This window comes from Aotus nancymaae, unplaced genomic scaffold (genome assembly GCF_030222135.1).
Source record: "Aotus nancymaae isolate 86718 unplaced genomic scaffold, 86718_ANA_hifiasm-v0.15.2.pri h1tg000065l, whole genome shotgun sequence".
Classification (NCBI taxonomy): domain Eukaryota; kingdom Metazoa; phylum Chordata; class Mammalia; order Primates; family Aotidae; genus Aotus; species Aotus nancymaae.
The window spans coordinates 12,129,250-12,144,469 of NW_026988480.1; the positions used below are offsets into that span (position 1 = coordinate 12,129,250).

Here is a 15,220-nt window from a genome sequence, read left to right on the forward strand (position 1 = left end):
TCAGATGGTAGATTGCATCTCCATGGCTATTAGTTACAGCTGTGTAATTACATATTATGCCAAAGAAAAATGAAGTTGTTTTAAAACAAGTCCTCCTCTGTGAACAGAATTAATTGATATTAACAATCCTAACTACATGCCCAAGTACACATATAATATTTTACCAACAGTTTTTTGGATCCATCTCCCATTACTGAATTATAATTTCAGAGCAGATTTGCCTGGAGGTAAGTAATAAATCTGTGTTGCAGACTTCTATAAGCATTAAAGGAGAAGTGGGTATTTATAGAGAGAGAATGCAGAAACTTGTGACTTACTCTTTGACTTTTCACTGGAACACAAGTAAGTATTTACAGGGTTCTGAAGCCTGCTAAAAATACTCTCAAATAAAACCAAGAGACCAATTAAAAATTCCCTATACAAAGGGAAGGAAATTCCAAGTTCAGCCTGAAACATGACATGTAATTCACCCCGTTACACAGAGGTTTTATGGTACAGATGTGACCACATGCATCTCAGATGAGGCTCTGCCCCATGGTTCAGAGCATGCAAGGGCCAGATAGGCCTTGGAGACATGAATGCTAATTCCTCCCAGACTGGAGCCTCTGTGATGTAGTTAATTTAAATCAGATTTTTCTATGGAATTTTGGAGTTCTTCATTCTTTCAGAAACGATGCTCTAGAGAAATGTTTTAAATGAGTTTATATGATAAGCTGAACTATTTCCTCTGCATTCATTATAGTTTTTCTTGCAATGAAATTCAAATATGAATTCATCAATACCAATTTCATGTCTTGATTCTATGGCAGAATATAATAGCAAGCCTTCCTGTAGCCCCCGCTGTGTGTTTCGAGCCCTGCTTGCTGACCTGCGTTGGCCCATGATGATAACATCACAAGACAAGGCAGGTTGCATCTGGACCATCCTCATAGGGGAAGTTGGGGGAGTCACATTTCCGGTGTGACTGTGGAGCTGGATTTTCTTTGGATTTTAGTTCTTCCTGCCTTTTTAGCCAAGCTTTGGATACTTTAGCAGCATCTGACTAAATTATTCTTTAGTAGCCCAAATGTATAATTATCAAAAAGGTTCATAACGTAAAACTGATAGATAATCCTGAGCCTCAAAAGAGAAGTCCTGGAAGGTTCCTAGAGGGAATATCATTGCTGCGGGCAAGAGAATGGTGAGCTTATAGGTTTGTGGCCTCCTGGGACTGCCTGGTTTTGGTGCGTCCTGGCAGGGCCCTGGGTGGACGCTATGCTTATGAAGTGGGCCCCAGGAAGCTGGGCATGTCACTCCCCTGGGTCTTTGTCATGTGACATTCTCTCTGCATTGGTCTCAGTGGCCTTCCCTCTCTGCATGGTGAACTCCTGCTTTTAGTCATCCTCAAGGACTAATTCAAGGGCCATCCCAGAGACTGTTTCTATAGCATCTTATACGTAGCTTTATTGTGGTGCTTGTCCTATTGCTTGGCGATTTATTGTTAGCAGTCACTGCTTCCTGCTAGTTTTGTAGGCGGTGCCCTGAACTTGGTCAGGCACTTTGTAAAAGGTGCTCAGTCTGGGAGACGGGGGAGGAGCAGTCAGAGAGCTCGAATTCCTGTTCTTGTGTTGCCACTCACTTGTGCTGTGAACTTGGCCACTGACGTTTGCATGTGCTGGTTTCATTACACAGAGATGAAGCTGTACCCAACTCTTCAGAGCACAGGGAGAGTTCAATGAAATAATGTTCATGTAAGCACTCTGAAAAGCACAGAGCTCTAAACAAATGCTGAGGGTTGGCATTCCAGCAGTTGGGGGGCATGAAAAATACTGGGAATTTCTCTTCTGCCCTTGCTCAGTTATGAGTCCCTGGGTTGCTCTTGCACCTTCTGAGGTATGGTGAGTAGACACCTGTGATCACCTTGAAAGTGGAGGCTAATCTAGGCAAATGTGGCTTGGTTATAGAAATCTTAAAAGCACATATTTGCTGAGGGGTAAATCAGTTACCTAGGAAAGTAAAATCACTTCATCCAGAACTTGAATTCCAAACTGTTTGCTATATATTTGTCTTATAGAAAATGAGATCAAGTGAAGAGTACTAAGTTTTTGCAATAAATATTTTAATTATAAGAAAACAAAATTTGGAGATATTCTCATTATTTTGTATACATAATGGTTCTTCTGGTGCCAGCTTTAAAAATTAAATTGCGAGTCTCTTAAAAACAAGTATTTGTGTTGATGGAAATGCAGACAGATCTCTATTTAGAAGAAGGGCTGGCGCTTCTATAATTATGCTATCATATCCTATCATTAAAGATTCTGTTGAAAGAGGTTTATAAATTGCTCCTCTTTTTAGATAAACCACCCTATATTAAGGCATCAACGATATGGTGCAGAATTAAATTAAAATCTCATAAAATGAAATATGTTCCGTATTAGCTGTTTGACACTTAATTTGCCTCTGAATGAGTAGAGGAAATCACAAATTAACCTGCCTTTGTTTTTCCAACCATGGCTTATTAGGTGTTAGAACAACTGCAATTACAGCCTAATAATAACCACTAAGCCTTATAAATATGTACGGAAATACGTCAGTTTGTATTAAAGAACCCAGTTTGTTAAATGGAATGCCTTTAGCTTGCCCTGCTTATCCTTACAGCGTTATCCACAGTTTATGATTAGGCAGTGTAGAATGCGTATAGAAACTTGAGTGGATTTAAATACAAGAAATAATATCATAATTTATTGGCATTTTGTTTTTTAACTCAAAATTATGAATTTAGACTCAGAACTTCTAAGTAGGACCTGGAATATAAATATATTGTTCCCTGAGTTGTCACGTAAAGGTCGTCTTATAAAATGTGCAATTCCTGCATTGCATTTGTTTAATTCAAGTAATTTGAAAATTAAGAAACATTGGATCTGAGGAATCTTCCCATTTCTTCTGAAAGTTATTCACTGAATTCACCAGGTCTTAGGCCCACAGAAGGTCGTAGACCACAGAAGTGTTGCTCTCTCTCCCTCTCTCAAATCATTTGAGAGACTTGTTAAGGGAAATCGCAAGAAGTAGAATGTTTTAGAAAAAATACCAGAGTGAGTCTACTTTATTACTGAGATTATTTTGTGCATTAATGAAAGAACCTGAGTCTCTACACACATAGTCATATTTTGTGTATGTATTTTTACATCTTGGTCTCCTCTGTGGTTCCTGCCTTGCATTGTTGACATCAGAGCTGGTCCTTTCCTAACTCAAGGAGGCACTACTGTAGTCTATGGGAACAAATGATGCCTGCTAGGATAAAAATAAGTACTAATTTTTAAAATTTCACTTGGAAATTCAGGCAATTGGCATATTATCGCCTACTACCCCAGAATACAATGGCATTGTCAAGTGACTACTTTCCACAGTAATAATGAAAGTACTTTCTCTCTTGCATTTTGAGTGTGTGTTTTTTGTTTCTTAGTGTTAGAACTCAATTAATTAAGCATGCTTCCTTTTTAGAAGTGGACGTGGTGTATTTGTGGAAACCCAAATTATAAAGTAGCTTTAAATTACATTTGATTTCATTCATTCTGGATTTTTCTTGGGAAAAAGAAATTTAGCCCTTACGTATAACCTTTCTGAGCCAAGGTTTTCTCATTTATGGACCAGTATGAATTGAATTTTGAACTGTCCTTCTGTTCCATACTGAGATCTGCAATTCATTTTCCAAAGCTGGGTCCTTGGTTACTAATCCATTGCAGTAATTAAGCCCCACCGATCTCCTTGCCCGTCGAGCTGTGAGCTGCTCCTGCTTTGTGCCGTTGATGTGAACAGTACTGCACCCCAAGCCAGCTCACATAGAGGCTGTTGCATTTCACCATCCACTTTACTAATCCACTTTCGAAAACCAGCTTTTCTGTCTTAGGGAAAATGAGCACTCATGTTCTGTTCTGTCAGCTCTTTTTTTTTTTCTTTGTTGAGTCAATGTGGCTCCATCCAAGGCTGCCTGACACTCTCTGGAATCATTCCATCTCCTAAGTAAGGAGAGCTGTTCTTCCCACTAAAAGTGGCCCACCTCCCTTCACCTCGGGGAGAGGACTCAGTACATGAAGATCATTAATATCAGCTGTGAAATAGAGTACACTGGAAATAGGTAAGGCCTCGCCCCCATGATTATGACTGCCTGTTCGGAATGAGAGCAGGGAGAGGAGAGGCAAGTTTGGAGTATGAATAAATACATTTCTTCCCAGAGAGAAAAAGCTCTAAGAAAAGACATATCATTATGGCAAAAGCTTAGAGAAGGAAATAGTTAAGTAGATGGCCAGGGCTACTACTGAGTGCCCCTCTCCCAAACTTAGCACTTTGCTTGTCCTGGTACTGTCTTTACTGAGAGCTCATATACTTATCCCAAAGGAGCCTCTTCAGTGTAGCTACTTACTTAAAACTCTATATTGGGCCTGTACAGGTAATAGTGATTTCTTTCATTTCATTTTCAGGAAAGTTTCTAGTAAAATATGGAGATTTAGTAAAACCTTATAATTATACTTGGGGGCATAACTAGTTTGGAATGTTTTAGTAGTGTAACTTAAAATTAACAAAGGAAAGTTCTTTCTACCCCCAGTATTTGTACTTTACCATAAACATTATGGAAACTAATAAAGTGTAATGACTTATCAAATTACAAACTCTAGCAAATACTGCAGCAAACATTAACACACTCCCCACCCTCCCAAAAAAGAAAAAGAAAGCATGAACTAAATTACATCACATCTCTCAGAGTGAAGACTATCTGTGTATTTCTTTGCATTTACTAGGCTGAGCCCATGCTCTACATATAGTAGCTCCTAAATAAATATTATTTTTAATGATGGTAAAAATAATAGGTCACTGCTATTACCATCATTTTCTTTTGTTTTTACTGGAGTGTGTCACCTCATGCCAACAAGCTGGGATTCAGAAAACAAAAGCTCAGTTACTACTTTTGATAGAAGAGATTCTATTAAAAGTAGCTATTGCCATGTCAGATGCTCTCCACTGTCAAATGGATTTCCTGATATTAAAGCAGTTACTGGTCCCCTTATGCGACTGAGTACTATTTAATGTATTGCTGCTTTCCAGATCCTACACATGGAATAAAAATGAATGAAATTAGCCATCTTAAATGAAAAATTTAAGTACATAACAATATCAAAGATAAGGGCAAAAAAGAAATGGACAATTCAGATGGAAAAATATATAATCATGACCATAGCTGACATTTTTGAGTACTTACTGTAGGCTGAGCACAATGTTAAAGACTTTATGTAGTCATCTCCTATAATACTTATAACAACTCTGTGCTGGAGTTATTATTATTAGTTTCATTTTAAAGATATGGAAACCTTGACACAGAGGAGCTACCTAGCTTACAAGTAGGTAGCGCCATTGTGTTAACCCAGGCATCATATTCCACACCAGTGAAAATGAAGACCACAGACATGGCTGCTCTAGTTTCTACTTCCTGGTTAAGCACAACTATTTCTAACAGCACCTGTTAGGAAGTTTTCAGTGTTACTGGCTATCATTGTCTTCTGCACATTCCCAAGGTCGCAGTATGACAGGGTGTGGGAAGAGCCATTAAAAGCCATGTTCAGGCCTTTTGCCCTAATATGCCTGTTGATTAGCCCAAACGTGAGATGCTTATTAGTCTTTGACTGTAGAATGTATGACACTAAACAACAGAACAGTTTACATGTTCAACCACAGGAGTGGTTTGGTAAATTGTGACTCATCACCTGGGTGGAGTGTTGACCAGTACTTAACAATCACATTTGAGAAGACTCTATTAGAACATTGGGTGGATAATAATTAGTGATTATAACCGTAGACCCAATAGAAGGGCAGCCATGTTGGACTAGATCACAATGTGTATCTGCCTGGAGCCTTCTTCCTTCAGATACCTATGGCTTGCTCCCTCCCTTCATACGTTTCCCTACTCAGTTTCTCCTTCTCAGAGAGGTCCTCTATGAACAACTGTTTAAAACAGGGATTGGCAAACTATGGTCTATGGACCACTTATGGTTCATAAAGTTTTTGCCAATAAAGTTTTATTGGAACACAGTGACACTCCTTATTTAGTATTATCTATGGTAGCTTTAGCAATACAAGGGCAGAGTTGAGTAACTGTGACAGAGAATATGACCTGAAATGCCTGAAAGATAAAGTTTGCCAACCCTTGGTCTAAAATAACACCCCTTCTCCATCCTCACTCTGTACTTCCTTCTCTGCTTTATTTTTCTTTTTCTATGAGCAATGCCATGTGTCATGTTTTCTACTTTTATGGTTTTCTACTGCTATTCTTCACATATTTCACTGCATATCATGTCAAACCAAAAAATAAAATAAGCCTTATTTTCTGGTTGTCATTTCTCATGATTAACTGAAAAAGTTTAAGGCCTGCCTAATTTTCAAGAACTACCTTAGGCCACCTAGATTCATAGTTTCCTTATGAAAAGATGGTTGAGTTTCAGTTCCTAAATTTCTAAAATTTTGATGAGCTGGCACATAAATCCAAATCCACTAAATACATGCTTTACTTTGCATTAAGAAACAACCACAAAACAGATAAATTGTACTCAAAGGGCAGATACTCCTTTCTGTTTTGCAGTATTTCTAATGACTGAAATATTGAATTTGGTCCTTAGTTGCAGAGAAAGCAGGCCCTAATTATAGTGTATATTCAGAGAGTCTGAGCGCTAGCTTCTTGGATAAAATTCCTGTGTTCTTTGTGCTGCGCTCAGCAGCACGGTCCCGGGAGCAGATATTGACTGAGGTATTCACGTTCACTGAACCGGAAGCCGCCGACTCTATAGAGGCTGCTGTCAAACCTGTTGCGGGGGCCTGGGAGGTACTGGGCTGTAACAGACTTTTTTCTTTGAGTACAATGCTTCCACTCATGTTAAGCCTGGCTTCAAAGAAAACAGAAATTTACTGTCGTCATTTTATTTATTTTTAAAAAATATGTGTTTGAGAAAAATTGAACTTTGACAGAATTTGTCCCGATGAGAAGATACTTTGAGATTAGTTTTATATGATGAATACTCCCCAAACTGAAGCTGCCTGCAGCCCTTCCTATGTGGCCATCTCTCCCTCACTTAGGTAACAGAGCCCCACTTTTTTCACCTAAACAAAGACATGCCATTTCCTATAGCCACACTGCAAGCTGAGTTCATTTCAGACCTTTCCCCGGGAAACAAAGGCCAATGACACAGGGCTGCCTGTCACTCGTTGTTGTTATTGTTGCATCCCCATCCCTGCCCCAGGGAAAATCATACATCAGAAAATAAAATGTTAGCAGATATGTTTCCAGGAACCTGCTTGCTAACTTTTTGAATATTAAGTAACACATTACCAAGATTTTTGCATCTTCAGTGATCGAAGCAAACTGAACAAACTAAAAGGAAAAAGGAGGAGAGAGGTGGATTTTGAAACTCATCCTGAGTCCTGAGAAAAAGTAGGGATGTTTTTGCAGATAACTTATACGGAAACACGTTTGAAAAATGCAGTCTTGGCCATTTTAGTTTTGATGTGGTCTTTGTAAAAGGCAGACCAGAGCAGAAATGGGCATGATTATGTTGCAGTTCAGTAAAAATTAACAAGGTAAATGGCTTGCTGGCCCGTGTTTATCTCCTGTGCTGACCTAGCTAATTTGGTGACATTGCATCAATTTTTATAACTCTGTGTTGAAAACCATCAAGTGCAGTGTTAGAAATATACTCTGCCTCTTCTCTCTTGTGTGTGCACATGTGTGTACAGGAAGAAAATAATGCAGGAAGAATGGTCAGAGTGGCAGGAACTGCCTTAGAGCAAGTGAGTGCATTTCCAATGAAGATCCAAGTGAGAGTCTGCAACCCAAAGCCATAGGTTTTCTAAAATCCCATCACCTAATATTTTGGCATATGCAGCATTTCACATGTTTGTAAGTGATGGATATTTAAAACTTCCTTATGCAACTACAGGGAGGTTACAGATTCACTAGAAGGAAATTCTCAGTTGAGACTCTTACAGGGAACCGAAGCCTAGCCCCAGACTAAAAATCTGAACTAATACCAAAATGAATTGTGTGTACAGTTGCCCTTGAAGGCATTTTCTTTTTTTTTTAAGGTTTTTTTTTTTTTTTTAAAGGTTCACCTGTACCCTCATTGCCAGGCAGCACTTGTAAATTGTTCCTAAGGAGCCCCGTGCATACCATGGCCAAGTCTAGTACGGCCTGGATAGCCAGCGCCCAGCCGAAGGGAGTTATGTTAACTGGACACAGTAAATGATTCCCTCAGGCCTTACAAGGTTAATATGTCCTTCATTATCTGGGAACGAGTTACACGTGAAACATGAAAACTGCCAATATTCTTCTAAATATATTCAAATAGTATCCAAATATTGCCAAGTTCACCATAAGTGAATAGTATCTCCATCACCTGTTGGGGAGTGGGAGAGGGAAGCTCTAGGAGTTAAACTAATTGTCTCCTTTGCAAAACAAATCACCAAGCCATGTTGCTTGAATATGCTTTACATTTTTAAGACAGCATGGAAATAAACATTTACAGTTTACTAAAATGCTTCTTGCCTCTGTTCCAAAGCAATGTCTGGTTCCCCCACAGAGCAAAATCCCCATATTCCTAGCACCCATTGTTGTCACCATATACTATGCACACTAGGGAAAGTTTTCAGGAACAAATTTAGAACTGTAAGTCAGTAACATAAGCAATCAGCCCTCTAAAGGGGACTCTGATTTTTCATATGTTATTTGCCAGGGATATAACATATTAGTAGTAGAATTATGTTGGATTATGTTAATGTTTTTATTACTTACCATGTTGTATTTATCTAAAGTAAGTGTTTTATGTTATTTTATATATCTTACTATGTTACTATATATGTGTATGTACCCATACAGCGCTCACTTCTGTTTGTGTTCCTTGTAGTACTCTAAGCCTGTCCTTGGGATTAGTCAGCAAAAGACAGCATGGTCTTCCATCTTAAAGGAAGCAGCCAAGAGGGGGAAAAGAAAGTCAGCCTCAAGTATTTTAATCTTGTTTTAATGATCAAAGTCATTTCAGGGCTGCAGTGATACATGTAGTCATCCCATTGAGAGAAGAATAGTCCAAATCAAGAGTCCACTGGAAATAGAATTGTGAGGCTGCAGCTGAGAGTAGAGGTGCAACTTTCTTCAGAAAGCCATGCTAGACTCCATTCTGCACGATTGCGGATGTTGTATACTGTTTGTGAGAGAGAATTTTCAAAGTGTAAATCCTTGAGCATTTCTGGAGTCTCTCTTCATCTTCTGGAATGTAGGGAGCAGGCGGTGGGGCTCTGACCCAGGTGGTGGGTGGACTTCCAAACGTCTTTTCGTGATCTGAAGTGCAATCCAGAGGTGCACTGCACCATATTTAATTTGTGTTAACCTCCCCACCTTTCCCCATCTTCTAACCCAGACAAACAGGAGTTTTTAGTTACTAGGTTATTATTAGTGGTCATTTCTTGGTGTTTGTTGGAGGAGGGAATTGAGTTGGAAGTTGGGAGTTGTGCAAGTTGAATTGGAAGGAGCGAAAAGTGGAGTCCACCCCCTTCCCCCTGAGTGTATTGGAGAGAAACATCCTTCCTTGGTCTGTTTGCTTTGCAAGGGTGTCCTTTGATGAGGTCTTTGTCCTAGGCACCCACTGAAGTCTCAGTGTACTCAAGCTTTAGAAAAGCCTATTGGCCCTTCTTTGTTTTCTTTGTTGAACTGTTTATTTTGCTTTCTTCCCATGAGGTTCCCTGGCCTTGCTCTGACAACGCTTTTCTGCATGAATTACATTCCTCCGAGCCACAAGTCTCCTAATTCTTCCAGTCCATTTGATTCCGGCCTGCGTGATTAGTCCATGGCTTCGATCCGCTGTGGGTCTCTGCCAAGCAGAGTGCTTGCTAAGTGCCCCTAACGTGGAGACGTAAAGACATTTTTTAACCTCATTAGTGAGGAGAGTAGTGCTTCATTCTAGTTTAATAACGTGGCTACTCTTGAATCATTACTAGCTTTAAAATCAGTGAAGGAGGCTACTAAGTCATTTGGTTTTCTTTCAGTGTGAATAATGCTGTTGAAGGAGGGTAGCTCAGGTTGTTACGCTCAAGCCCAAGTTAGTAACATAAATCATCCAGTGTAGGTGAGAGAGGAGCCCACTAGCTCCATTTGAGTTAAATTTACATATCTAAAGAGTGTCAGTTTAATTTGCACAAAATGCATTACCATATGTATAGAAATAATGAACAACAAAAACAAAATTATTCTAGTATCTTATAACCATTACATTTTCTTGTATATGTGTTATTTTTTGAAGTATGGTTTATGACTGGGACAGAAAGGAACAACTTATAAATTATGAACAATTTTTCTACCCTTTACTAACAAAGAGTAAATATTTTATTCTCTAATGCATTGTACCCTCAATGTAGATATTGGTAAAACATTGTGATATCTCTTAACAAAATTCAGCTGACTTAAAAGCAAAATTCTTATAAAGGGTCCGTTCAGCTGTTTTTGCTTGCCTTTTTTGTGCGTGAGAAGCTTGACTTTAACAAGCAGGTGGGGTGGATTGTAGCTAACTCAGGGTCTGCATTTATTGATAATGTACCTGGGAGAAGTTTTAATAATAATTTGGGGCTTCCAAAAAGAGGACCAAAAAATTTGTCTGGAATGATTGAACACACAGTCTGTGATGAAAATGATATAATATAAATAATTATTTTTAACACAGAAGCTATTCCTTAAAGAACTGGAGAAGTACCAAGCAGTGTGGTCAGGGCCTGGTTTCAGTGGTATCGTCTTTTTTTCTTGCTGGACCTGGCTGAATGAGGCTCTTGGTGTCTGGCATCTGTGAGCCCCCAATATGGCTGTGCATCACTGGGGCACAGACTTTATTATGAGGGTCTCTGCCAGTGTTCCATTTAGCAAATAAACACTTCACTGTGCAGGATCAAGCTGCTTCTTCACAGAGGGAGGATTTATCATGAAGATGAGAGTTAAACCTCTTTTGGCTAGAAGAGGCACTTCCTGCTTGGAGTGGGCTCTGCAAACAGATCCCCCAGTGAGCTGAAATGTAGCTTCCATAATACTTCCTGTGTAACACAACTAAACATCCCTCATGGGTGGGACTGGATTATGGCTTTGCTGAATAGTTCCTCTGAGCACACGCCTTCCCCACCCAATAATATGTTGGTTACATTCACCCCTGACAATGCTATTTGCTTGGGTTTCAAAGTGTAATTCCAGAAAACTCAAACATAGTGCTGTTGGCACATGGCTTCTGATGATCCTCTTTGTAAAACTAGTTCATCAGTTGTTTTCATAATAAATGTAGACCTCATTGAGTTTCCATTCTCAACTCTGCTGCAAGTTAACCAGATCCTTGAGCACTTTCCTTCACTTCTGCAGGCCTTGTTTTCATGTACAAAATAAAGTAGTTGGATTAAATGATCCTTAAGATCCCTTCTAGTTCTTAACATCTCATAATTTGGGAAAATTTAAATTTGTTCATTGTTTTTTTCTAGTGTGTGGACACTTACAAGGGGATTCCATTAAAATACTATAGCCCTAACACAGCATGCCCACATGCCATTTTTTTTTCCTTCTAAGCCATAAAGTTTCTTGCCTGTTCTTTCCTTATGTGAAGCTTTGCTGAAAAAGTCTTGCCTGAATGCTGGTCATACCTCCCTCATTACTCTTTATACTCTCCAAGTGACACTTTGTGTATACCACAGCCACCAGCCTGACCTGCCATGACACTACAATTTGAATGTCAATTTAAATAGGTTCCTTTTGGAAGGTAAGGTAGCTAGAATAACCATACCATCCTTTTCTATTAAATACATCAAAAATGTTAAAAATACACGTGTATTTAAGCATGTATATACATGTGTATTTGGTTTGGGGTAGTTTTTCTTGGTGTTTAAAAGCATAGACTTAAACGCATAGACTGAGTTTGAATTCAGCTCAGATATTTAGTATCAGATTACTTAATCTGTCCAAGCCAGTTTCATCATTCAATCCCATTTTATATCAAGGATTCAGCAAAGGAGCATATATATAGCACTTAACATGGTGTCTGCCACAGCATAGGTATTTGACAAATGACAGAATTGCCTACTACATATCTATCACCATATTTAAATCACCTATTCTAAGAAGTACATCCCTTTTTCCATCTTTTAACATCTCTGAAATTGGGATGTATTTTACAATCTGTAGTGTTTTGCAATTGCTTATTGGTGAAGTGGCAGTCATGAGGAAGTTCCAGGTATCTTTTAATAAAATGATTTTACTTATATTTCCTTTTTTTTGTGCATGTGCTAGAATGATACATGTTTAAAAAATCTATGTCTGAATAATTCTACAAGTGCTCTTTTAGTAATTAAAATAAAAACCAAAAGTGATAGGGAACCATTATCTTTTTTTAGTGGTGTCTGAAACAATTTTACACCTTTAGATCAGTAACGTCTTAGAGTTAAGGATATATAGTATGTCATATGTATTATGTGCATGTGTACGTATGTATTCAGTCAAAAAATTGATTCATTGTCAAGTTTTTTTCCCCGAGAGCTCAGCCACATTTTCCTAACTGTGACAGTAATGGGCCTAGTTGCAAGAATGTAAAGTTAAAAATGTAAAGAGAATATTTTCAAAATGCTATTGCTGCCTAAACCTTACAAAATGAAAAACGAGCACTTCTTCAGGTTGGAACAGTTTATAAAGGAGGAAAGCATGTGTTGTGTGATGGTTATGCCGGTGTATTTGTGCAGATGCATAGCACAGGCTCTGAGAGGGTAAGACTTCATGATTAATGGTGTTTATTCTTGACAGAAGCCTCCTTTATTTATCTGCAATACAGTTTAGCGATTTTATCAGGCACCTGAATGAAAAATATTCAGTCATACCAATATTGCAGTGTAAATTGAGTAGAGTCACTTTTTATTATATCTTTCTGCCTTATCATCTGCACAGTAATTTTCTAGCAGAGGTTTGATATGGAAAGGCTGGATTTAGCTGTACTTGACACAAAGCCTCTTCAATTTCCCCTAAAAGTTCAGGCTGCTCTTAGAAATGTGTGTGTGTGTGTGTGTGTGTGCGTGCGCGCGTGTGTGTCTGTGTGTGTGTATAATATATAAACCCTCTCTCTTATCCAAGCAATTTCAGGATTTGAAAGAATAAAGATAAAATGCACAAACCTGGATGGGAGAAATGTTGTTAATATAAAAACATCTAATAGCTGTGAACTCACTGGTAAAAGCTCCTTTAGTGTTGAAGCTTGTGGCTCAGTACTGAACCTTTTGCATTGCTATGTGGTCCCACTTTCTTCTAATCAACCACCATCCAAGTCTAATTAGCATAAAGCCAGACCCTATCATTTCTCCTGGGAGTAGTATCAAAGTTAAAGACCACAGTGGCCCAGAGAGGACTTCAGTTGCTGGAATGTCCTCAAGATGCTGTTCTCAAGAAAGGAAAAAGAAGAGTTCTCATTTGTTGGATGCTCAAATGATGGATCACTAAATTTTAAACAAAAGTTTATTCAAGCAACAGACTTTATAACATGGTCAAAGCTAAGCAATGGCAGACAGGGAAAAATGGTTTGAATCATAGAAATCATTGGATTTTAGGAACAAAGGAGACTTTTAACCTTGTGAGTAGAATGGAGATCATCTACTCCAAAGCTGCTCATTTGACAGATGAAAACAGTGAAGCTCAAAAAGTTGTTTTTGATAAGACCATGGTTTTGTGCACAGGTTTTCCAAGGGTAATATGAACAAGTAATTCTTGCACATCATTTAGACATTTCCAGTCAAATTAATCTCTCCTCTCTCATGGTATCGGAAGACTTGCTTTCTCTCTGAAGAAGGAACTGCAGGAGGAGAATTTGTGGCTCCTTGTCAAGTGGCCAGACTCATTTTCAGTCCTCCATGATGCTGTTCTCTATGTCTTGGGCAAAATTCCCTAAGGCCGTGATAACAAGACCCCTAAGAAAAGTATCCCTTTATGTAGAAGTTGATACTGTTTTTCTGTTGAATAATACAAATAGTTCCCCAGTACACTACATGTACTCCTTTTCCATATGTAATTTATTTTTGAAAAGTTAACACCCTTCAAGGGGATAAAGTTCTGAAATACTGAGAAATGTGCTTAGGACATAAAGTCTTAGTCGCATGTAGTAGTCCTATAAGCTCTACTTCCAGATACATCTAAAGAGCCTGCCACTTCAAAAGGGCTCACTTTTCTCACCTCTGTGGGACCAATGGCCCTAGCAAACTTTGAAGATTTTATTCTGGAGAAGAGTTGTTGAGATCGTTAATGATAGTATCTTGGTTATATATAGATCTCTGTGTAACTTAAAATAAGGATGATTAAAAGAATGAAGGGAAAGTGGGAGAGAGATGTCAAGGTTCTAGGATAATTCAAAAAACAGTCTAATTAGGAGTTAACAGTAATAATAATAATTATGATGAGGATGATGATGAAACTAATATTGAAAAAGTCTTTATATGCTGGGCGCGGTGGCTTACGTCTATAATCCCAGCACTTTGGGAGGCCAAGGTGGGAGGATCACGAGGTCAGGAATTCAGGACCAGTCTGACCAATATGGTGAAACTCCATCTCTACTAAAAATACAAAAATTAGATGGACGTGGGAGTGCACACCTGTAGTCCCAGCTACTTGAGAGGCTGAGGCAGGAGAATCGCTTGAGCCCAGGAGGCAGAGGTTACAGTGAGCCGAGATCATGCCAATGCACTCCAGCCTGGGAGACAGAGTGAGACTCTATCTGAAAAAAAAAAAAAAATAGTCTTTATACTAGATAGTAGAAGACAGGACTACTGTTGATAAAAGATTTATTCTGATTCTTGAGGTAGCCTTACCCTCTTCTTGGCTCAGAATTTTAGGTGCTTCCTGTCTTTGGTATAAATATCCTCCGTAACACCTGCCACCAGACCCAACATTAAGCAAGGTTTAAATTGTTGGAACCTAACTTCAAGTTTTCAATTAATTATATCCACCTAGTACCTGAAATCCACTGCAGGGAAAGTTCTCCCTTGAATAACAGGTTCTGCCTTAGTGCTGCTGAGATTTTTAAAGTAGTTGTTTACCTTGGATTGTTGAAATTTCCTGTAAATGATACAAGCATGAGCTGGTCTGTGACCTAATTAAATCTCTTGTATGTATGTTAGGGTCATTTTTCCTTATACTTGGTGCATATTATAGCTC

General features: G+C 38.7%; 1 protein-coding gene across 3 annotated transcripts in view; it reads left to right on the forward strand.

Annotated features, from left to right (window-relative positions):
- GLI3 (GLI family zinc finger 3) overlaps positions 1–15,220 on the forward strand; it is a 272,398-nt gene that overhangs the window by 159,344 nt on the left and 97,834 nt on the right. The window lies entirely within an intron of this gene.